Source organism: Xenopus tropicalis, chromosome 7 (assembly GCF_000004195.4).
Source record: "Xenopus tropicalis strain Nigerian chromosome 7, UCB_Xtro_10.0, whole genome shotgun sequence".
NCBI classification, from domain to species: Eukaryota; Metazoa; Chordata; class Amphibia; order Anura; family Pipidae; genus Xenopus; species Xenopus tropicalis.
This window is the reverse complement of record NC_030683.2, coordinates 1,010,465-1,036,760: the sequence shown is the minus strand read 5'-3', so window position 1 is coordinate 1,036,760 and position 26,296 is coordinate 1,010,465. Positions and strand designations below refer to the sequence as shown.

The 26,296-nt window shown below is 54.0% G+C and overlaps 1 protein-coding gene across 4 annotated transcripts in view; it reads right to left on the bottom strand.

The window, feature by feature from the left end:
* add3 (adducin 3) overlaps positions 1–16,497 on the bottom strand; it is a 59,791-nt gene extending 43,294 nt beyond the window's left edge. Inside the window, exons 1-2 of one of the 4 annotated variants that reach the window (XM_031905005.1) lie at positions 16,380–16,497; positions 4,819–4,863 (exon numbers count right to left, since the gene is read on the bottom strand). The gene's annotated coding sequence lies outside the window, so the exon portion shown is untranslated. 4 annotated transcript variants of the gene reach the window in all.
* Positions 16,498–26,296: the final 9,799 nt, after the last annotated feature.

The window sequence follows — 26,296 nt, the reverse complement described above, 5'->3', positions numbered from 1 at the left end:
ACACACATACACACACAAGGAAACACACACGCGGGCACACACACACACGGGCACACACCACACACGAGGAAACACACACGCGGGCGCGCACACACACACACACGAGGAAACACACACGCGGGCGCACACACACACACACACACACGAGGAAACACACACGCGGGCGCACACACACACACGCGGGCACACACACACACAAAGGAAACACACACGCGGGCACATACACACACGCGCGGGCACATACACGCGGGCACACACATACACACACACGCGGGCACACACATACACACACACACGCGGGCACACACATACACACACGCGGGCACATGGGCACACACATACACACACACACGCGGGCACACACATACACACACGCGGGCACACACACACGCGGGCACATGGGCACACACACATACACACACACACACACACACACACGTGCGGGCACACACACACACACGCGCGGGCACACACACACACACGCGCGGGCACACACACGCGCGGGCACACACACACACACACACGCGGACACACACATACACACACATACATGGGCACACACACACACACACACACACACACACACCACGCGGGCACACACACACACACATACACACACACGCGGGGCACACACACACACACATACACACACACGCGGGCACACACACACACACACACAAGGAAACACACAAGGAAACTGTAAGTACAGTTGGAGCTCGGGGGGGGGGGGGGGGGGGGGGGATCCCTGCAGGACACTGACAGCACAGGATGTGGCACAAACCATTGTTTCAGCTGGGGGGGAGGGGGGGCACAGAGCGGGGGATGAGGAGGGCAATCAGCTGGGTGTCAGCAGTCACTCACACTGGGCTCTTTAATCCCCAGCACCAACCCCAACTGTCACTAACCTGAACCCCCGAAAGGCTGGGGTGTCTCACAGGCAGATCAGCAGCCTCTGTCCTTCCCCCCTGAGCTCAGGAACAACTGAGGGAGAAACTCGGGGACTGTAAATAGAGTCGCTCAACTCCACCTTCTCCCTCCCAAATGCCTCTCCCTCTCTCTCCTTTTAACTCTCCCTGCCCCCGACTGGCTGTCTCTCTCCCTCTCAGTCCCACTCTAATAACTCTCCCTGCCCCCGACTGGCTGTCTCTCTCCCTCTCAGTCCCACTCTAATAACTCTCCCCTCTCTCTCTCTCTCTGTGTGACTCTAATAACTCTCCCCTCTCTCTCTCTCTGTGACTCTAATAACTCTCCCCTCTCTCTCTCTCTCTCTCTCTCTCTGTGACTCTAATAACTCTCCCCTCTCTCTCTCTCTGTGTGTGACTCTAATAACTATCCCCTCTCTCTCTCTCTCTCTCTCTGTGACTCTAATAACTCTCCCCTCTCTCTCTCTCTCTCTGTGTGACTCTAATAACTCTCCCCTCTCTCTCTCTGTGTGTGACTCTAATAACTATCCCCTCTCTCTCTCTCTCTCTCTCTCTCTGTGACTCTAATAACTCTCCCCTCTCTCTCTCTGTGTGACTCTAATAACTCTCCCCTCTCTCTCTCTGTGTGTGACTCTAATAACTCTCCCCCCTCTCTCTCTCTGTGTGTGACTCTAATAACTATCCCCTCTCTCTCTCTCTCTCTCTCTGTGACTCTAATAACTCTCCCCTCTCTCTCTCTGTGTGACTCTAATAACTCTCCCCTCTCTCTCTCTCTGTGTGACTCTAATAACTCTCCCCCCTCTCTCTCTCTCTGTGACTCTAATAACTCTCCCCTCTCTCTCTCTCTCTCTGTGTGACTCTAATAACTCTCCCCTCTCTCTCTCTCTCTCTCTGGTGACTCTAATAACTCTCCCCTCTCTCTCTCTCTCTGTGTGACTCTAATAACTCTCCCCTCTCTCTCTCTGTGTGACTCTAATAACTCTCCCCTCTCTCTCTCTCTGTGTGACTCTAATAACTCTCCCCTCTCTCTCTCTCTCTGTGACTCTAATAACTCTCCCCTCTCTCTCTCTCTCTCTGTGACTCTAATAACTCTCCCCTCTCTCTCTCTCTCTCTCTCTCTCTGTGTGACTCTAATAACTCTCCCCTCTCTCTCTGTGTGACTCTAATAACTCTCCCCTCTCTCTGTGTGACTCTAATAACTCTCCCCTCTCTCTCTCTCTCTGTGACTCTAATAACTCTCCCCTCTCTCTCTCTCTCTGTGACTCTAATAACTCTCCCTCTCTCTCTCTCTCTCTGTGACTCTAATAACTCTCCCCTCTCTCTCTCTCTCTCTGTGACTCTAATAACTCTCCCCCTCTCTCTCTCTCTGTGTGACTCTAATAACTCTCCCCTCTCTCTCTCTCTCTCTGTGACTCTAATAACTCTCCCCTCTCTCTCTCTGTGTGACTCTAATAACTCTCCCCTCTCTCTCTCTCTCTGTGTGACTCTAATAACTCTCCCCCCTCTCTCTCTCTCTCTGTGTGACTAATAACTCTCCCCTCTCTCTCTCTCTGTGACTCTAATAACTCTCCCCTCTCTCTCTCTCTGTGACTCTAATAACTCTCCCCCCTCTCTCTCTCTCTCTCTCTCTCTCTGTGTGTGACTCTAATAACTCTCCCCTCTCTCTCTCTCTCTCTCTCTGTGTGACTCTAATAACTCTCCCCTCTCTCTCTCTCTGTGTGACTCTAATAACTCTCCCCTCTCTCTCTGTGTGACTCTAATAACTCTCCCCTCTCTCTCTCTCTCTCTGTGACTCTAATAATTCTCCCCCCTCTCTCTCTCTCTGTGTGACTCTAATAACTCTCCCTTCTCTCTCTCTCTGTGTGACTCTAATAACTCTCCCCTCTCTCTCTCTCTCTCTCTGTGTGACTCTAATAACTCTCTCTCTCTCTCTCTCAGTGTGACTCTAATAACTCTCCCCTCTCCCTGCCCCCCCCCCAGCACTTTATCTGGGGGGCCTGGAATCCGCTGGGGGAGAGATAGGGAAACTTATCTCATGGCTGGAGCTGCCCCGGGTCAGTGTATTTAGAGGAAAGGGGGGGGGGGGGGGGGGGGGGATTAGACACATTTAGTCCCAAACTGCCAGCATTTAACCCCTTCCCTGCCAGAGAGGCTTTCATACAAACCCTCAGTATCCTACCCTACATCTCATCCCAACATTAACCCTCTCTCTGCCACACAGTCCTGCATCACGGTCACTCTCCCAGAAACCTTTTGTTTAACCCTTCACTGCCAGGTGCTTGTGTACGAGGCAAAGAAGATACAGTGGTTCCTATAGCAACAGGCTGCAGTATCACAATAACGCAAATGGAACTCGGGGCACCCCCGCTCCCCAAGTGTGCGCTGACAGCTACCGGATCGGCCGTCGGGCCACACACACAACTGCTGTGCGCTCTGATCACTAAATGTGGGGGGGTATGGGTACAACCATGGGCCCCACTCCCACCATAGGCTCTCACTAATAATCAGCACAGACTGGCTATACATACATACTGGCACAGGGGGGCGCTATGGGAGGGGTTACAGACAGAGATAATGGGGCAGATAGAGGCCCTCGTGCCGCCCAATAACAGGAAACCACAATCCACTCATAAACCCTCCCAGCGGCTCCCCACCCAGATACCACAAGCGCTTACCCAGAACCCCCTGCTCTACATCCCCAGCATAACGGCACAGTGGGTCAGTATGGGGGGAGAATGAGCAGCTCTGGTTACCCTTTATCTTCACTGCACCCCCCCCCCAAATCTCTGCACTCTCCCCAGATCAGATCCCCGCGCTCTCCCCAGATCCGATCCCCGAGCCCTCCCCAGATCAGATCGGATCCCCGCGCTCTCCCCAGATCAGATCCCCGAGCTCTCCCCAGATCAGATCCCCGAGCTCTCCCCAGATCCGATCCCCGAGCTCTCCCCAGATCCGATCCCCGAGCCCTCCCCAGATCAGATCCCCGAGCCCTCCCCAGATCAGATCGGATCCCCGCGCTCTCCCCAGATCAGATCCCCGCGCTCTCCCCAGATTGCATCTCTGATTTTAAGGATTTGGTTCGGCCAGGAGCGTGGATTTGCCCGCGGGCACAATGCCGCTCCCATCACAGAGCCACCCGCGGGCACAATGCCGCTCCCATCACAGAGCCACCCGCGGGCACAATGCCGCTCCCATCACAGAGCCACCCGCGGGCACAATGCCGCTCCCATCACAGAGCCACCCGCGGGCACAATGCTGCTCCCATCACAGAGCCACCCGCGGGCACAATGCTGCTCCCATCACAGAGCCACCCGCGGGCACCAATGCCGGCTCCCATCACAGAGCCACCCGCGGGCCACAATGCCGCTCCCCCATCACAGAGCACCCGCGGGCACAATGCCGCTCCCATCACAGAGCCACCCGCGGGCACAATGCCTGCTCCCATCACAGAGCCACCCGCGGGCACAATGCTGCTCCCATCACAGAGCCCACCCGCGGGCAACAATGCCGCTGCCCATCACAGAGCCAACCCGCGGGCACAATGCTGCTCCCATCACAGAGCCACCCGCGGGCACAATGCTTGCTCCATCACAGAGCCACCCGCGGGCACAATGCCGCTCCCATCACAGAGCCACCCGCGGGCACAATGCTGCTCCCATCACAGAGCCACCCGCGGGCACAATGCTGCTCCCATCACAGAGCCACCCGCGGGCACAATGCTGCTCCCATCACAGAGCCACCCGCGGGCACAATCTGAGCTCTGCATTGCATACGGGCATTATATAGGGCACCCATTGCTTATCCTGCCCGTATGGCACAGCAGCAGAAGGTGCCAGCACACAATGACAGTAAACATTAGGAGACATTATAATTCATGGATTAAAGGGGAACTTACCCAAACACGTTCCCAGCAGGCTCTTCTGGCTCACTGGTCCCTCACCTGCAGGCAGACAGAACACAATATGGGTTACTATGGGTTAGTGCTGGAGCTGCCATATGGCATAATTTGCAGAGCATCTTAGCAGTGCCACCCTGACCTGAGCACCGATGGGCACCCAGATGCTCCAGTTGTGTGGGAGCTGCCATATATTTTCCCCTTAACACCACCCATCTCACATTATGTGAGATGGGTGGTGTTATATTTATGGGTCATGTGCCACAGTGCCAAGTACCCACATGGTACCATACGAGGGGCATTACCAATACCCTGAGTTGCCCATACAGGAAGGCGCTCATCTGCCCAGTTCTGGTGACTCCGCCTCTGCTTTCCTACCCCCACCCCCCCCCCATCCTGTATCTGTCAGCTTCCTGCTGCTCCTCATGTTTGTCCAGATGGGCTTTAGCAGAACTGCCATTCCCAGCATGCCCTGTGTAGCTTTGATGCAGGGAGTTGCAGTTCTGCTACAGACTGTGTGGGGAAGGTTACCGAGCCGTGGTGCGACATTGGGGCAAAGATCAATACATAAAACCCCCTGCACTGTGTGTGGGCAGAAGGTTCCAGCAGGATCCGGTCCGGTTCTGTATGTACCAGAGGCCGGACTCCCGTAACCTTGCTGGATACGTGCCCCCCAGTCACACACAGGAGGCAGGACTCCCGTAACCTTGCTGGATACGTGCCCCCCAGTCACACACAGGAGGCAGGACTCCCATAACCTTGCTGGATACGTGCCCCCCAGTCACACAGAGGAGGCCGGACTCCCATAACCTTGCTGGATACGTGCCCCCCAGTCACACACAGGAGGCAGGACTCCCATAACCTTGCTGGATACGTGCCCCCCAGTCACACACAGGAGGCAGGACTCCCATAACCTTGCTGGATACGTGCCCCCCAGTCACACACAGGAGGCAGGACTCCCGTAACCTTGCTGGATACGTGCCCCCCAGTCACACACAGGAGGCCGGACTCCCATAACCTTGCTGGATACGTGCCCCCAGTCACACAGAGGAGGCCGGACTCCCGTAACCTTGCTGGATACGTGCCCCCCAGTCACAGTCAACAGAGGAGGCAGGACTCCCATAACCTTGCTGGATACGTGCCCCCCAGTCACACAGAGGAGGCCGGACTCCCATAACCTTGCTGGATACGTGCCCCCCAGTCACACAGAGGAGGCCGGACTCCCATAACCTTGCTGGATACGTGCCCCCCAGTCACACACAGGAGGCCGGACTCCCATAACCTTGCTGGATACGTGCCCCCCAGTCACACACAAGGAGGCCGGACTCCCATAACCTTGCTGGATACGTGCCCCCCAGTCAACTCACACAGGAGGCAGGACTCCCATAACCTTGCTGGATACGTGCCCCCCAGTCACACACAGGAGGCCGGACTCCCGTAACCTTGCTGGATACGTGCCCCCCAGTCACACACAGGAGGCAGGACCTCCGTAACCTTGCTGGATACGTGCCCCCAGTCACACACAGGAGGCCGGACTCCCATAACCTTGCTGGATACGTGCCCCCCAGTCACACACAGGAGGCCGGACTCCCTAACCCTTGCTGGATACGTGCCCCCCAGTCACACACAGGAGGCAGGACTCCCATAACCTTGCTGGATACGTGCCCCCCAGTCACACACAGGAGGCCGGACTCCCATAACCTTGCTGGATACGTGCCCCCCAGTCACACACAGGAGGCCGGACTCCCATAACCTTGTCCGGATACGTGCCCCCAGTCACACACAGCAGGCCGCCGGACTCCCTAACCTTGCTGGATACGTGCCCCCCAGTCACACACAGGAGGCCGAACTCCCATAACCTTGCTGGATACGTGCCCCCCAGTCACACACAGGAGGCCGGACTCCCATAACCTTGCTGGATACGTGCCCCCCAGTCACACACAGGAGGCCGGACTCCCATAACCTTGCTGGATACGTGCCCCCAGTCACACACAGGACGCAGGCACTCCATAACCTTCGCCTGCATACCGCTTGCCCAGTCCACAAGAGCAGACTCCCATTAACCTTGCTGCGCATACGTGCCCCCCAGTCAACCCACAGGAGCCAGGTAATGGCAGTAAGTGCACCATAGAATGCTTATTACCCATTTACGATCCTTGCAGCACAACCGGTCGGGCCACTTGAATCCTAGATTTTGCCTATTTAATCAAAGGGGCAAGAATGGAGAGCAGGCTTCCCATCATTAGAGATGGGGAAAATCCAATTCATGTAGACAGGGATTCCCGGCTGCCGGCACATACAGGGCTGGGGCAGTTCAGCAGTAAGGAGTAAGTTGCAGAAGACCGGTACAGTGAAGTAAATGCAAGCCGGCGCAGTAATCCAATGAGCGCAAGCTCCTGGCACTCCCATTACTCTCTAATCGCCACTGGAGCCGGCGGCCTGCAGGGGTACGTTAGGGACCGCGCCCTGCAGGGTCGTATCGTGGAGCCGGCGCCCCCAGTTACCGTAGAGCCGTCGCCCTGCAGGGTATGTAGGAGCGCGCCCAGGCCAGGTGGTGGTACTAGGGATGCCCGCCCGGGCAGGGGTACGTAGGGAGCCCGATCCCGACAAGGGTTAACTAGGGAGTCTGGCCCCCCCCGGGGTACTAGTGAGTCCGGGCGCGGTCCTAGCATGGTACCGAGGAGTCGGCAGCCGCAGGGGTCCCTTATGGGGACACCCGCGGACCGCAGGGATACTTTCAATGGGATCGGCCGGCTCCCTCTCCCTGCCAGGCTCTATGTTTCTACGTTTAGGAAGCATCGACGTCCCATTCGCACTGTGACCTGTACGTAGGCGGAGTCGGGACGCACGCCGCCTGCTGCTAGCGATGGCTCCACATCAGCCTGCCAGGGTCTCAGTACTGAGCGGAACCCCTCACCAGTCATCAAATATCCTGTTACATTCCAGCTACCATCAGACGAGAGTGAGCTTCCCCCATTATACTGGATCACCCAAACACTATTTATAGTGTCCGGTCCATACCCCAATATTCCTTAGTGGAAATACAGTCTGTACTCAAAGACTACTTCATGAATTAACATATGTAATTTAGGATAAAGGTAGGTATGTGGACCCAAGCTCAAAATGCCCCCAGGCAGGCTAGTCTAAAAGGATAAAGTAACATGCGCTCAACCAGCCGGATTCCCTCTTAACTGCGGCACAGACAGAGGGCAGATATCCCTTAAGGGCGCACAATCAGGAGGCAGATGCCCTTAAGCTGCTCACAAACAGAGGGGCACGATGCCCTTAAGGCGGCACAGATCAGGAGGGCAGATGCCCTTAAGGCGCCACAGATCAGGGAGGCAGATGCCCTTAAGCCCGGCAAGCTCCAGGTAGCGCAATGCCTATAATGGACCTGCACAGTCAGTCGAGGCAGATGCCCTTAATGGCGCACAGTCAGGAGGCAATCCCCTTAATGGGGCACAGATCATCGAGGGCACTAATGCCCTTAATGGCGTGCACAGATCAGCGAGGCATCATCCCTTAAGTTGCATCAGATTCAGAGGGCAGATGCCTTAAGCGCACAATCAGTAGTCCACAGAGTATGCCCTAGTGCCACAGATCAGAGCAGTCCCATTAAGGTGGCACACTATCAAGGAGGCAGATGCCCTTAAGCCGGTCACAGATCAGGAGCAAGATGCCCCTTAAGGTGCACCTCATCGTCCTTAGTTCTGGAATTCAGTGAAGCAGATACAGAAACAAGGGCAGATTTCACATGGGCATGGGGGCCCCTCGCCGGGCAGTCAGCCCTACGTTCAGCCAGTTTCTGCTACGCAGATCATACCTTTGGACCATAAATCTTCATAAAGAAATGACTCTGTGGGCAAACTTGATTGGGCGGCTAGAAACATGAATCTCTAGCTAAACTACTCCCCCTCTCCCCGGTCAGTAAACAGGCCCCTGTGTTAACATAATAATAGACAACCCCCTGCCGCACAAGAGCGCAGGAGCCGAAATCGGTGGAATCAGTGCCTGTGAGAGAGGAAAATACATCCTTTCAGTGAATGCCCATTGTGCCCGTGCCAGCTGGCACCCACGCCTCCCATCCATCTGCTAATCAGCACCATGTCACCCTCGCTACTGCCCTGCTAATTTCTTTACTCCTCTATTTACCTTAAACCATAATTCTGCCAATATCTGGTCATGGACAACGACTGATAGAGGGTCAAATACTATACTGGCCACAAGTCACTCCTGCAGCTAAAGGGCAACCGTGCTCCTCATTCTATTGTAACTGGCAACAACAATAAATCTCTGTCTTACCTGGCAATACCTAGGGCAGTACATAGAGCGTGCAGGCCAGAATTTGTCATTGGGACAGCAATGCAATCAAATGCCAATCCCTTATTACTGCCCTCACTCCCTCCTCACTCCAGTATAGCTGCCAACACTCAATGTAATCCTTGGATAAGGATAGAAGATAACACCCTCATTAACAGAAAAAAACAAACCTCTAAGCTAGGACCCTGGCGACCTAGTGCAGATTGAAGGAACTGGGGCATAGTGCTGAAAGGGCCCCATCATATAACTGTCCAGGTGCCTGTGCATACAAGGGAGATAATCCCACGTGGCCGGCTCCCACAAATTGTCCAATATGTGCACTAACCTCGGCCTAATTAAGCTAATTCACATTAGTGAAGCCCTCTGGGCAATTACCATTGATGCCACACTATATACAGCGGCACTAAAGGCAAAAACACTTTAATCGAATTAAAGGGCAAGTAAGAGCCCAATAAGCACAGACTCAATGTTCGCACAGGTGTTCTAGCACTACCCGAATAACATAAACGCCCCCCATGGGGTCTCACTAATTATTCCCAGCTCAAAGCTCAGCTTGTGTATGCTGGAGTTAGTGCAAAATCACAAACTGGAGTCCCTCACATTAGATAAGCCAGAACGGGCCTAGATTACTTAGGTAAGTCTGGCTGGCTGTCCAGAACTCCATGTTGTAACATCTGCTTCCCATTAGCACAAACTGGAGAGAGAGGGGGAGAGAGAGAACAGAAGAGAGAGAGGGGGAGAGAGAGAAGAGACAGAAGAGAGAGAGGGATGAGATGCCAGAGAGAGAAGAACAGAAGCAGAGAGAGTCCCCGGAAGAGAGAGAGAGAAGACACAAACATCAGGTGAGATGGGGAGAGAGTAGAAAGAGACAGACAGAGAGATGAGAGGGAAAAGAAAGAGAAACAGGGAAAGAGAGTGACGAGGGAATAGAGGAAAGAGACAGCAAGAGAGAGAGGAGAGAGAGGGGGAGAGAAGAGAGATCAGCTAAAGTCGACGGAGTCGGGGAGACGCATGAGGAGAAAAGAGTAAGTAAGAGAAGAGAGTGAGAGTGGGAGGACGAGCAGCATAAAGATTAGAAACTGCTAACATCAATAACAGCGAGAGAGAGATGGAGCATACTGGGGGGAGAGAGAAAGAAACGGAACGAGAGAGTGAACGTGGGAGAGAGAGAGATTGACATGAATAGAAGGGAGAGAAAGAAGAGACAGAAGAGAGAGATGGAGAAAAGAAGAGACAGCAAGAGAGAGAGGGGAGAGAAGAAGAGACAGAAGAACGAGTGAGAGCAAAGAGGAAAGGAGAGAATAGAAAAGAGCGAGAGTATGAGAATATAGGAGTCTCCACCTCACTTAAAAGGAGCGAAGAATGATGAGAACAAAAACAAATAGCGGGGTCCCACACAACACATCGAGCAATCCCGATCCAGCCCCGACCCACCCCCCTCCCTCCCCCCCCCCCCATAATAGATCGGGGCAGTACCAGCTGGTGCCCCTGGATCTCCTTATGCCATAACATGCCCTGGCACAGGTAGCCAGACTTCGCATAGCAGATGCAGTTGCTACTCACCCCAGGAAACACATCACAGAATTATCACAGATTGAAAGATCTATACTGTGCACTTTCCTAAAACGCCTCAAACCACAGGACACCCCCGCAACCCGGGCATCCTACTGTACCTCACAGGAACAACTCTAATGGCACTCCCACTCACCACCCATGTCATCAGTCACTATATGGCGTTAACTCCAGGGACACGGTCCAGTAACCACCCACTCCGCAGCAGGCGGATGGTCTACACCCATTATGACTGGCACCAGCAAGTATTTTGCGTGGTGCCAACCTGCTGGGTTTTGCAGAACATGTCCACCCTTCCCCGCGCACCCCAGTTTCAAAAATGCAAAAACTGCCAGCACTTTCCATCAGCTGGATCATTGCAATGTCCCATACACCCCCACCAAGCGGACCCCGTGCTTGTAGAATTATTAGCGCCCCTTGAGAGTTTATAACATGTAAGGCCACAATATTCATCTCCGCATGACTGCAATCCGCAAATAACCCCTCGGATGCACAAACAAACCCCCGGGGATATCCCATAGAGAAACTAATCGCCAAGCATTGGGAAGGCCAAGCAAATGTGGGGGAGGGGCAGATAAGTCTATTCTAGGTGCATTGCTCAGCTATTTCAGATAACAGCCCCCCCAACTTATTACTCTTCTAAGTGCTAGAACTTCTCACTCAGCAACATATTTCCATATTCTTCCAGGAGCCAAACCCTTACAACCTCCCAGGGGTGCACAACATCATATATAACAATATTGCCACAAAACTAAGCCAGGTCAAAAAATGTCGAATAGTTACACCAGTGTGCACGCCTGGGCAGGCATTATTGTCCCCACAACTGGTGCCCTTCTCATTAGAAACTCTACAGTCACTAAATTGGTTTCGCTGCCAGAAGCGGGCTCCTCTTGTTACCTTAAATCTTATTGATGACCAATAGGGGCACTCCCAGGCACAAAGGCGTGGTTCATTTATTCACGGCTTACAGCAGGACGGCAGGCGCCCCCACACACACACACACACACAGGAAAACATGGGAAAGAAGCAGAGAGCTCATGGGAACTTGGCCAAAGAGCTTACAATTAATTCATTTATAGAGGAACTTTAACTACTGACAGAATGCTTTAATTAATAAGTGCAAGCACCTTGATTGGCATTTCCCAGCATGCACAGTTACATCACACTGCCCCCCCCCACATTTGCACACTTGTGCCCCTTACCAGGCACCAAAGGCACAGTTGGGGTGGAACTACATGTCCCAGCATCCCCTGAGCACTGCAGGCTGCTAGAGGATTCTGGGAAGTTGCTCAGTGGGAGGAGAGTGGCCGATGGCCACAGGGTGACTGTAGGGTGAGGGTCGCCCAGTACAGGGAATGTGCCCCACAGTTACTTGCCCCCTCCCAAATACCCTCCCACCCCAGGCTCCTCCCCTACAGACCGACCAAACAGTGAGCCCAGGCCCAGGGGTAACTTTTACAACAGGCGGCTGGGGGGGCTAACCGACAGGCAGCTGGGGGGGGCTAACCGACAGGCAGCTTCGGTGGGGGGCTTAACCGACGGCAGCTGGGGGGGGCTAACCGACAGGCAGCTGGGGGGGCTAACTGGGTACTTTACCAACAGGCAAAGCATGGGGGGGCCCTAAACAGGCAACTTGGCACAAAGAACAGCAATGACACCCCCAAATGAACATCAGAATATACAGTAACATTACCTGGCCCCCCCCCCGGTATATATATTCACCCCCAAGTGCAGGTCTCTCTCTCTCTCACCCCATCCCTGCAGGTCTCTCTCTCTCACTCACCCCATCCCTGCCAGTCTCTCTCTCACTCACCCCATCCCTGCAGGTCTCTCTCTCTCACGTCACCCCCATCCCGCAGGTCTCTCCTCTTCACTCACCCCATCCTGCAAGTCTCTCTCACTCACCCACCCTGCAGGTCTACTCTCTCTCACTCACCCCATCCCTGCAGGTCTTCTCTCTCTCACTTCACCCCATCCCTTGCAGGTCTCTCTCTCTTCACTCACCCCATTTCCCTTGCAGTTCTCTCTCACTCACCCATCCCTGCAGGTCTCTTCTCTCTCACTCAACCCCATCCTTTGCAGGGTCTCTCTTCTCAACTCACCCCACCCTGCAGTCTCTCTCTCTCACTACCCATCCCCTGCAGTCTCTCTCACTCACCCATCCTGCAGGTCTCTTCTCTTCTCACTCACCCCAAACATCCCTGCAGGTCTCTCTCTCTCACCCATCCCTGCAGGTCCTCTCTCTCACTCACCCCATCCCGTAGGTTCTCTCTCTCTCACCACCCCCATCCCTGCAGTCTCTCTCACCCCATCCCTGCAGGTCTCTCCACTCACCCCATCCCTGCAGTCTCATTCTCATCACTCACCCCATTCTGCAGTCTCTCTTCACCCCATTCCTGCAGGTCTCTCTCTCTTCTTCACTTCACCCATCCCTGCAGGTCTCTCCTCACTTCACCCCATCCCTGCAGTTCTCTCTCTCTTCTCACTTTCACCCATCCTGCAGGTCTCTACTCACCCCCATTCCTGCAGGTCTCTCTCTCTCCACTCACCCCATCCCTGCAGGTTCTCTCTCTCACTAACCCCATCCCTGCAGGTCTCTCTCTCTCCACTCAGCCCCATCCCTGCAGGTCTCTCTCTCTCTCCACTCACCCCATCCCTGCAGGTCTCTCTCTTCTCACTCACCCTCCCTGCACAGGTACTCTCTCTCTCACTCACCCCATCCTTGCAGGTCTCTCTCCTCTCACTCACCCCATTCCCTGCAAGGTCTCTCTCTCTCCCACCACCCATTGCCCTGCAGGCTCTCTTCTCTCACTTTCACCCCATCCCTTGCAGGATCTTTCTCTTCTCACTTCACCCCATCCCTGCAGGTCTCTCTCTCTCACTCACCCCATCCCTGCAGGTCTCTCCTCTCACTCACCCCATCCCTGCAGGTCTCTCTTCTCTCATTCACCCCATTCCTGCAGGTTCTCTCTCTCACTTCACCCCATCCCTTGCAGGTCTGTCTCTCACTCACCCACATCCTGCAGGTCTGTACTCTCACTCACCCATCCTGCAGTCTGTCTCTCACTCACCCATTCCTGGCAGGTCTGTCTCTCACTCACCCCATCCCTGCAGGTCTGTCTCTCACTCAGCCCCATCCTTGCAGGGTCTGTCTCTCACTCACCCCATCCCTTGCATGTCTCTCTCTCACTCACCCCATCCCTGCAGGTCATCCTCTCTCACTCACCCCATCCCTTGCAGGTCTCTCTCTCTTTCACTCACCCATCCCGCCACGGTTCTCTCTCTCTCACTCACCCCATCCCTTGCAGGTCTCTCTCTCACTCACCCATCCCTTGCAGGTCTTCTCTCTCTCAACTCACCCCATCCCTGCAGGTATCTCTCTCACCCCTCCCGGCAGGTCTCTCACTTCACCCCCCATCCCTGCAGGTCTCTCTCACCTCACTCACCCATCTCCTGCAGTCTCTCCACCCCATTCCCGCAGGTCCTCTCTCTCTCTCTCACTCACCCCATCCCTTGCAGTCTCTTCTCACTCACCCCACCCTGCAGTCTCACTCACCCCATTCCTGCAGTCTCTCTCACCCCATCTGCAGCGTCTCCTCTTCACTCACCCCATTCCCCTTGGCAGGTCCTCTCCTCTCACTCACCAATCCCTGCAGGTCTTCTCTCTCTCCACTCACCCCATCCCTGCAGGTCCTCTCTCTCACTCACACACCCATCCTGCAGGTCTCTCTCTCACTTCACCCCATCCACTGCCCAGTCCTCTCACCCCATTTCCCATGCAGGTCTCTCTCTCACTCACCCCCATCCCTGAGGTCTCTCTCCACTCACCCCATCCCTGCAGGTCTCTCACTCCACCAACCCCATCCTGCAGGTCCTCTCTTCTCACATCACCCCACCCTGCAGGTCTCTCTCTCACTCACCCATCCCTGCAAGGTCTCTCTCTCTCACTCACCCATCCTGCAGTCTTCTCTCACTCACCCCATCCCTGAGGGTCTCTCTCTCACTCACCCCATCCCCGCAGGTCGTCTTCTCTCTCACTCACCCCAGCCCATGCAGTCTCTTCACCCCTCCCTTGCAGGTCTCTCTCTCTTCACTCACCCATGCCTGCAGTCTCTCTCACTCACCCCATCCCTGCAGTCTCTCTCACTCACCCCATCCCTGCAGGTCTCTCTCTCACTCACCCCATCCCTTGCAGTTCTCTCTCTTCACCCCATGGCCTGCAGGTCTCTCTCACTCACCCATGCTAGCAGTCTTCCTCTCTCACCCCATCCTTTGCAGTCCTCTCTTCACTCACCCCATCCCTGCAGTCTCTCTCACTCACCCCATGCCCTGCAGTCTTCTCGATCACCCCAATCTGCCAGTCTCTCTCTCTTCACTTCACCCCATCCCTGCAGGCTCTCTCTCCACTCACCCCATCCCTGCCAGTCTCTTCTCACCCCATCCTGCAGTCTCTCTTCTTCTCACTCACCCCATCCCTGCAGGTCTTCTCTCTTCACTCACCCAACCCCTGCAGGTCTCATTTCTCTCACCACCCAATCCCTGCAGGTCTCTTCTCTCTTCACTCAAACCCCCACCCTGCAGGTTCTCTCTCTCCTCACCCCATCCTTGCAGGTCTCTCTCTCTCTCCACTCACCATCCTGCAGTCTCTCTCACCCCATCCTGCAGGTCTTCTCTCTCACTCACCCCCCCTGCAGTGTTCCTCTCTTCACATCACCCCATCCCTGCGGTCTCTCTCTTCCACTCACCCCATCCCTGCAGGTCTCTCTCTCACTCACCCCATCCCTGCAGGTCTCTCTCTCACTCACCCCATCCCTGCCAGGTCTCTCTCTCACTCACCCCATTCCTAGCAGTCCTCTCTACTCACCCCATCCCTGCAGGGTCTCTCTCTCTCACTCACCCCATCCCTGCAGTCTCTTCTCACTCACCCATCCTGCAGGTCTCTCTCTTCACTCACCCCATCCCCGCAGGTCTCTCTCTCTCACTCACCCATTCCTTGCAGTCTCTCTCACCCCATCCTGAGGTCTTCTCTCTCACTCACCCCATGCCTCAGTCTCTCTCACTCACCCATCCGCAGTCTCTCTTCCACTCACCCCATTCCTGCAGTCTCTCTCACTCACCCCATTCTGCAGTCTCTCTCACCCAGTGCCTGTGCAGTCTTCCCTTCACCCCCATCCTGCAGTCTCTCTCACCCATGCTGCGTCTCACTCCACCCCATGCTGGCCCAAGTTCTTCAACTCACCCCATCCCTGCAGTCTCACTCACCCCGATGCTCACGTTCTCACTTCACCCAATCCCTGCAGTCTCACCACCCCATCCCTGCAGTCTCTCTCACTCACCCCATGCCTGCAGTCTCTCTCACTCACCCCATGCCTGCAGTCTCCCTCACCCCATCCCTGCAGTCTCTCTCACCCCATGCCTGCAGTCTCACTCACCCCATGCCTGCAGTCTCACTCACCCCATCCCTGCAGGTTCTCACTCACCCCAATCCCTGCAGTCCTCATTCACTCACCCCATGCCTGCAGTCTCTCTTTCACTACCCCATGGGCTCTGCAGTCTCTCTCACCCCATGCCTGCAGTCTCACTCACCCCATTCCTGCAGTCTCTCTCACCCCATGCCGGTAATTGTGCCCCTGACATGCCCTTCCCGCCCCGCAGAGCCCAGTCCGTACCATATGTCCGTGCGTCTCCGCAGCCTGAGCCTCTCTCCCTGGATCAGAGCCGCTTTGGCTCCTGCAGCACCGGCCCCGCCCCTCCGCGCACTGCCTGCCGGGATATGCAGTGCTGCCGCCATTACGGTCCCTCCCTTCCTTGCCTAGCCGAACTATAACTCCCATGATGCATCACGCGGGGGTGGAGTCATCGCTGCACCCAGCGCCTCTCATTGGTCCGTTTGTCTCCTGCCCTCACATTTACACTGTGGCGCCAACACACACGGGCTCAGCGGGGCACCCAGGGGGGGCGGTAATACACTCGGGCTCAGCGGGGCACCCTGGGGGGGTTAATACACTCGGGCTCAGCGGGGCACCCATTGGGGGGTAATACACTCGGGCTCAGCGGGGCACCCATGGGGGGGGTAATACACTCGGGCTCAGCGGGGCACCCATGGGGGGGGGGGTAATACACTCGGGCTCAGCGGGGCACCATGGGGGGTAATACACTCGGGCTCAGCGGGGCACCCATGGGGGGGGGTAATACACTCGGGCTCAGCGGGGCTAAAAAAAACCCCATGGGGGGGGTAATACACTCGGGCTCAGCGGGGCACCCATGGGGGGGAGGGTAATACACTCGGGCTCAGCGGGCGCGCACCCATGGGGGGGGGTAATACACTCGGGCTCAGCGGGGCACCCATGGGGGTGGGGGGGTAATACACTCGGGCTCAGCGGGGCACCCATGGGGGGGGTTAAATACACTCGGGCTCAGCGGGGCACCAAATGGGGGGTAATACACTCGGGCTCAGCGGGCACCCATGGGGGGGGTAATACACCTGGGCTCAGCGGGGCACCCATGGGGGAGGTAATACACTCGGGCTCAGCGGGGCACCCATGGGGGGGGTAATACACTCGGGCTCAGCGGGGCACCCATGGTGCGAGGGCGGGGGGTAATACACTCGGGCTCAGCGGGGGCACCCATGGAGGGGTAATACACTCGGGCTCAGCGGGGCAACCCATGGGGGGGGTAATACACTCGGGCTCAGCGGGGCACCCATTGAGCGGGGGGGTAATACACTCGGGCTCAGCGGGGCACCCATGGAGGGGGATACACTCGGCTCAGCGGGGCACCCATTGGGGGGGGGGGTAATACACTCGGGCTCAGCGGGGCACCCATGGGGCGGGCGGTTAATACACACGGGCCTCAGCGGGGGCACCCTATGGGGGGGGGTAATACAACACGGCTGTCAGCGGGGCACCCATGGCGGTGGGGGGTTTAAATACACCGGGCATCAGCAGGCGGGCACCCATGGTGGCGGTAATACACTCGGGGCTTCAGGCGGAGGGCAACCCATGGGGGGGGTAATACACTCGGGCTTCAGCGAGGCACCCATGGCGGGGGGGTAATAACACTCGGGCTCAAGCTGTGGCACCATGGGCGGGTAATACACTCGGGCTCAGCGCGGGGCACCCCATGGGGGGGGATTAATTACACCTGGGGCTCAGCGGTGGCACCATGGGGTGGGTGAATTCACTCCTGGGCTCAGCGGAGGCACCCATGGGGGGTAATACACTCGGGGCTGGCAGGAGGGCACCATTGAGGGGGGGTAATACACTCTGGGGCTCGCGCGCGGCACCCATGAGGGGGACGGGGGTAATACACTCGCGGCTCTCAGCGGGGACCCAATTTGGGAGGGGGGTTAATACACTCGCGGCTCAGCGGTCGCACCCATGGGGGCGGTATAATACACTTCTGGGCTCAGCGGGCACCCATGGGGGGGTACATACATCTGGCTCCAGCGGGGCAACCCATGGGGGGGTATACACATCCGGGCTCAGCCGGGGCACCCATGGGGGGGGGTAATACACCGGTCCAGCGGGGCACCATGGGGGGGACGGTTATACACTCGCGGCTCAGCGGGGCACCCAGAATGAGGGGGTGTATCGTTTAAACACTCTAATAACATGTGTGGACTCAGCGGGTGGACCCGCGGGAGGGTTCACTGAACTGACAGACTCCAGCAACTCCGCACTGCACTTACACCATGAGAGACTCACTGCCCCAGTGCAGCTGCTGTACAGGGGACGGTATAGGGGTTGGTTTGTGGGTAGATATACAGGTGGGTAAGTGCCAGCTCTGGGGCAGGCCCATAGGGCCTCACTGGGTTAGTGAGTACATAGGGACACGCCTGGATACCCATTAACCTGCGCTGTGCCGGGGGCTCCCAGCAACTCGGGGATATCGGATTGTTTGTGGGTGTGACTCTCATTCCCAGGCTTTTCCTTCTCATGTGCCCTTAGGCCCCGCCCTGCTACCTTATTGGCCCAGTATGGAGTGAGATAGAGGGGGGGGGCACTGGGAATTAGCCACTTACAGGGGATTATCTGTGTGTCCCTCCCTGGGCTCCTGGCACCGACTCACGGCTTATGGGGCAGGGAGTAGCACCGGGTCCGGCCCAGTAACCCCCGGGGGGGCTTCCCTACCCTGATTCCTCTCACATTCTACTACTCCAGCAGCACCCCCATCCCTAGCCTTCATCTCCTTCTAACTGCCCCCCATATCCTATACACACAGTAACTGTATAATATATAGGCACAGTGTAACCCCCATATCCTATACCCACAGTAACTGTATAATATATAGGCGTAACCCCCATATCCTATACACACAGTAACTGTATAATATATAGGCACAGTGTAACCCCATATCTATACACACAGTAACTGTATAATATATAGGCACAGTGTAACCCCCATATCCTATACACACAGTAACTGTATAATAATAGGCACGGTGTAACCCCATATCCTATACACACAGTAAACTGTATAATATATAGGCACGGTGTAACCCCATATCCTATACACACAGTAACTGTATATATAGGCACAGTGTAACCCCCATATCCTATACACACAGTAACTGTATAATTATTAGGCACAGTGTAACCCCCATATCCTATACACACAGTAACTGTATAATATATAGGCACAGTGTAACCCCCATATCCTATACACACAGTAACTGTATAATATATAGGCACAGTGTAACCCCCATATCCTATACACACATGTAACTGTATAATATATAGGCACAGTGTAACCCCCATATCCTACAACACAGTAACTGTATAATATATAGCACGGATGTAACCCCCATTCCTATACACACAGTAACTGTATAATATATAGGCACAATGTAACCCCCATATCCTATACACACAGTAACTGTATAATATATAGGCACAGTGTAAACCCCCAATCCTATACACACAGTAACTGTATAATATATAGGCACAGTGTAACCCCCATATCCTATACACACAGTAACTGTATAATATATAGGCACAGTGTAACCCCCATATCCTATACACACAGTACTGTATAATATATAGGCACAGTGTAACCCCATATCTATACACACAGTAACTGTATAATATATAGGCACAGTGTAACCCCCATATCCTATACACACAGTAAACTGTATAATATATAGGCACAGTGTAACCCCCATATCCTATACACACAGTAACTGTATAATATATAGGCACAGTGTAACCATATCCTATACACACAGTAACTGTATAAATATATAGGCACAGTGTACCCCATATCCTATACACACAGTAACTGTATAATATATAGGCCAGTGTAACCCCCATATCCTATACACACAGTAACTGTATAATATATAGGCGTAACCCCCATACCCTATACACACAGTAACTGTATAATATATAGGCACAGTGTAACCCCCATATCCTATACACACAGTAACTGTATAATATATAGGCACAGTGTAACCCCCATATCCTATACACACAGTAACTGTATAATATATAGACGTAACCCCCATATCCTATACACACAGTAACTGTATAATATATAGGCGAACCCCCATATTCTATACACACAGTAACTGTATAATATATAGGCACAGTGTAACCCCCATATCCTATACACACAGTAACTGTATATATATAGGCACAGTGTAACCCCCATATCCTATACACACAGTAACTGTATAATATATAGGCACAGTGTAACCCCATTATCCTATACACACAGTAACTGTATAATATATAGGCACAGTGTAACCCCCATATCCTATACACACAGTAACTGTATAATATATAGGCACAGTGTAACCCCATACCCTATACACACAGTAACTGTATAATATATAGGCACAGTGTAAACCCCCATATCCTATACACACAGTAACTGTATAATATATAGACGTAACCCCCATATCCAATACACACAGTAACTGTATAATATATAGACGTAACCCCCATACCCTATACACACAGTAACTGTATAATATATAGACGTAACCCCCATACCCTATACACACAGTAACTGTATAATATATAGACGTTAACCCCCATATCCTATACACACAGTAACTGTATAATATATAGACGTAACCCCATACCCTATACACACAGTAACTGTATAATAATAGACGTAACCCCCCATATCCTATACACCACAGTAACTGTATAATATATAGGCGTAACCCCCATATCCTATTACACACAGTAACTGTATAATATTATAGGCACAGTGTACCCCCATATCCTATACACACAGTAACTGTATAATATATAGGCACAGTGTAACCCCCCATATCCTATACACACAGTAACTGTATAATATATAGGCACAGTGTAACCCCCATATCCTATACACACAGTAACTGTATAATATATAGGCACAGTGTAACCCCCATATTATGCACAGTAAGGAAATAAAGGGTAAGTAGTTAGTATATAAGGGAGTATATAGAGATATATTTGCCTCTCAGCTGCACGTGGGGAAGTTGTGTTTGGGCTGCAGGACTGGAGACCTGGGAAGGACTAAGTGGTACCAGGGGGATAATATTGGGCTGACTGGAGGAGTAATGGAGCACAGAGCGGTTGGACAGAGGGGGAACATAAGGAGAGAGACAGTTCTGACCCATAAATAACAGGAGTGAATCCCCCCAGTTGCAGAGAGAGGGTTAATGAGCCAGGCAGGAGAGCTCTTGAGCTGCCACAAAATCCCACGTTAAAGTCAGATTTATGGGCTTTGGGGGAAAATGCAAGGAATTTTGATGGAGGCTTTGGGGACGGAGTTGGATATCGCAGGGGGCGGAGTTACTGGCTGTGTGGCTCCTACAGTCTGTAGCGCAGGTGCCGGGAGTAGCAGGACACATCACTGGAAATTATTGGAATAGCCTGCCAGTCATCATTGGGCCACTAATAACCAATCTGAGTCCTTATTGGGCACCTACTAGTAGCCTGACAGTCATTATTGGGCCACTAATAACCAATCTGAGTCCTTATTGGGCACCTACTAGTAGCCTGACAGTCATTATTGGGCCACTAATAACCAATCTGAGTCCTTATTGGGCACCTACTAGTAGCCTGCCAGTCATCATTGGGCCACTAATAACCAATCTGAGTCCTTATTGGGCACCTACTAGTAGCCTGACAGTCATTATTGGGCCACTAATAACCAATCTGAGTCCTTATTGGGCACCTACTAGTAGCCTGACAGTCATTATTGGGCCACTAATAACCAATCTGAAGTCCTTATTGGGCACTTACTAGTAGCCTGACAGTCATTATTGGGCCACTAATAACCAATCTGAGTCCTTATTGGGCACCCTACTAGTAGCCTGACAGTCATTATTGGGCCACTAATAACCAATCTGAGTCCTTATTGGGCACCTACTAGTAAGCCTGACAGTCATTATTGGGCCACTAATAACCAATCTGAGTCCTTATTGGGCACCTACTAGTAGCCTGACAGTCATTATTGGGCCACTAATAACCAATCTGAGTCCTTATTGGGCACCTACTAGTAGCCTGACAGTCATTATTGGGCCACTAATAACCAATCTGAGTCCTTATTGGGCACCTACTAGTAGCCTGACAGTCATCATTGGGCCACTAATAACCAATCTGAGTCCTTATTGGGCACCTACTAGTAGCCTGACAGTCATCATTGGGCTCATCTGAGTCCTTCTTGGGCACCTACTAGAAAAGTGTTTGTGCTCACGTTGCTCCCCAGTCTCCCTGTCACTCACACTTTCACTCACACTTGCACTCCCAGTGTCCCCCCCCCCCCGTCACTCACACTTACACTCCGCTAGTAGAATCCACATGCCCTCACAAGAGAACCTGCTTCCCTACAATAATCTGTGGCTCCTTATTAATTAGGAAATATAAATGATAAATGGCACGGGGAGATCCGCTGGTACCGGACCAGTCCGACCCTGCAGCCCACCTTATGGTTCTGCCTGTGAGGGAAGAGGTGAGGGGGGTGCCATGTCACAGACTGCTGTGTGGCTCCATGCTGCCCCCTTGTGCCAGCCCTAAGGATCCATCGTGCCTGGAAAATAAAGGAATCCTGGGAAGGAATTGCATTCCATTCATTTAAACATAGCGTGTCAGGTGACTGTGTTTCCAAACTGCCATTGGTCAGGTGTAAGTGCCTGCTGAACTGCAGGTGAGTTTGGTCCAAATGAATGGGGAGCGATTACAAGGGTTTTGCCTGTAGGTATCAGCCCAAGTGAATATATGGTATTCAGTGGCAATGGAAGTGGGGTGCACCCCATTATTAGCTGCTGTTTGTATAGAGGGGGGGGCATACTATTGGATTCCAGCTGTTGGCAATGTCCGTTATTGGCCGAGGCCATGTGTACCTATTTCTAACATGGACATTTTGAGGAGTCTATTATATGTGAGACGCTCTCAGCGAGAGAGAATCGACCCTACCTGCCTTAGTGAGAATAAATGGCAAATCCAGTTCTCTCTCAGGCTGTTCCATTGCAACTCATGGAGTTAATAATAGAGAAGATATTGAGATTAAAGTGGAACCAGAACCTGTATTTATCGGGTTAGAAACCTACCCTGACCTGATTATGTACAGCTAAGTAACCCCATGGAGGGGACCATCAGCCTGAATCAGAAACTCTGAGCATTAAAGCTACAAAATGTACTAGAGATCAGTTAGACCAGCGGCTCTCAACCTGCGGGTCGGGGCCCCTTTGGGGGTCAAACAACCCTTTCACAGGGGTCTAAGACCATCGGAAAACACATATTTCCAATGGCTTTAGGAATAATGTTATGGTTGGGGGTCACCACAACGTGAGGAACTGTATTAAAGGTTGGGAACCACTGAGTAAGTGCCATGATCAAGTGTGGGACTGGCCCGAATGGTACCAAAGTAGCACCTCCCAATGGTCCATTAAAAGCTGAGGATGAAAGATATAGATAGAGGAAATATGGGGGTCCCAAGCTTTGGGCCCTAGAAACAAAGAGGAAAAAAACGAGGTGAGACCAAGGACAAGCCCACAGAAAGTATCGGCCAGACCCCCCCCCGAGGGGACAAAGTACGAGGCTTTATCAGCAATACGGACTGGGCGAGGGGAAGAGGAGTGAGTGTGTCTCCGTATAAACGGAGCAGAGACTTCTGGCGCTGGGTCCAATTTCAGGCCAGATGTGGGTCGGGGAGGCCCGTTGTTAGTGCCCATACATGGGCAGATAAAGGACCAGCACCATCAATATTTTGTTCCCTAAAAAAAAACATGGGGGTGAATTTCAGGGGTAAATGTGGAAATCCCAGGAGCGGGATCTGATTCCTGACAAACAACCAATGACCTGTAACCCGGGGGGTTGGTTTATCTCTAGCGAAGGGTGCGGGAATCAATATGTTGGGCAAACGAGTCGGGCTCGTTAGCAACGTGTAAATAATAGTGTAAATCAGATACAAATGTAGCAAAACACTTCTCTGAATGTGGGGAGCCAATAGGAATCTTCAATACAAGGAACTGAAAAGGTTTCTCTGGGAAGAAGATTGGGGGGCTGATTAGGCAACTCCGTCAGGAGGAATAAACTGTAAATACCGTTTCACCTCACTTCTAGATTCCTTGCGATCTTTCTAACTACCCCTCCCCAGGGCAGGGGCCTCCTTCCTACTATGTCTCCTACCCCTCCCCAGGGCAGGGACCTCCTTCCTACTGTGTCTCCTACCCCTCACTAGGGCAGGGGCTTCCTTCCTACTGTGTCTCCTACCCCTCCCCAGGGCAGGGGCCTCCTTCCTACTATGTCTCCTACCCCTCCCCAGGGCAGGGACCTCCTTCCTACTGTGTCTCCTACCCCTCACTAGGGCAGGGGCTTCCTTCCTACTGTGTCTCCTACCCCTCCCCAGGGCAAGGACCTCCTTCCTACTGTGTCTCCTACCCCTCCCCAGGGCAGGGACCTCCTTCCTACTGTGTCTCCTACCCCTCCCCAGGGCAGGGACCTCCTTCCTACTGTGTCTCCTACCCCTCCCCAGGGCAGGGACCTCCTTCCTACTGTGTCTCCTACCCCTCCCCAGGGCAGGGACCTCCTTCCTACTGTGTCTCCTACCCCTCCCAGGGGCAGGGACCATCCTTCCTACTGTGTCTCCTACCCCTCCCAAGGGCAGGGACCTCCTTCCTACTGTGTCTCCTACCCGCTCCCCAGGGCAGGGCCTCCTTCCTACTGTGTCTCCTACCCCTCCCCAGGGCAGGGACCTCCTTCCTACTGTGTCTCCTACCCCTCCCAGGGCAGGACCTCCTTCCTACTGTGTCTACCCTAACCCCCTCCTCCCCAGGGCAGGGACCTCCTTCCTACCTGTGTCTCCTACCCCTCCCCAGGGCAGGGACCTCCTTCCTACTGTGTCTCCTACCCCTCCCCAGGGCAGGGACCTCCTTCCTACTGTGTCTCCTACCCCTCCCCAGGGCAGGGACCTCCTTCCTACTGTGTCTCCTACCCCTCCCCAGGGCAGGGACCTCCTTCCTACTGTGTCTCCTACCCCTCCCCAGGGCAGGGACCTCCTTCCTACTGTGTCTCCTACCCCTCCCCAGGGCAGGGACCTCCTTCCTACTGTGTCTCCTACCCCTCACCAGGGCAGGGACCATCCTTCCTACTGTGTCCTCCTACCCCTCCCAGGGCAGGACATCCTTCCTACTGTGTCTCCTACCCCTCCCCAGGGCAGGGACCTCCTTCCTACTGTGTCTCCTACCCCTCACTAGGGCAGGGACCATCTTCCTACTGTGTCTCCTACCCCTCCAGGGCAGGGACCATCTTCCTACTGTGTCTCCTACCCCTCCCAATAAAAGGGCAGGGACCTCCTTCCTACTGTGTCTCCTACTCCTCACTAGGTCAGGGGCCTCCTTCCTACTGTGTCTCCTACCCCTCACTAGGGCAGGGGCCTCCTTCCTACTGTGTCTCCTACCCCTCCTCAGGGCAGGGACCTCCTTCCTACTGTGTCTCCTACCCCTCACTAGGGCAGGGGCCTCCTTCCTACTGTGTCTCCTACCCCTCACTAGGGCAAGGGCCTCCTTCCTACTGTGTCTCCTACCCCTCCTCAGGGCAGGGACCTCCTTCCTACTGTGTCTCCTACCCCTCACTAGGGCAGGGGCCTCCTTCCTACTGTGTCTCCTACCCTCACTAGGGCAGGGCCCCTTCCCTACTGGTGTCCTCCCTACCCCTCCCACAGGGCAGGGACCTCCTCCTACTGTGTCTCCCTACCCCATCAACTCAGGGCAGGAACCTCCTTCCTACTAGTGTCTCCTACCCCCCCCAGGGCAGGGACCTCCTTCCTACTGTGTCTCCTACGCGCCTCCCCAAGGGCAGGGACCTCCTTACCTACTGGTGTCTCCTACCCCTCCCCAGGGGCAGGGACCTCCTTCCTTACTGTGTCTCCTACCACCTCACTAGGGCAGGAACCTCCTTCCTACTGTGTCTCCTACCCATCCCCCAGGGCAGGGGCCTCCTTCCTACTGTGTCTCCTACCCCTCACTAGGGCAGGAACCTCCTTCCTACTGTGTCTCCTACCCATCCCCAGGGCAGGGACCTCCTTCCTACTGTGTCTCTTACATGTGTGTGTATATATAAAAATAAATTATATAATTGTGTATA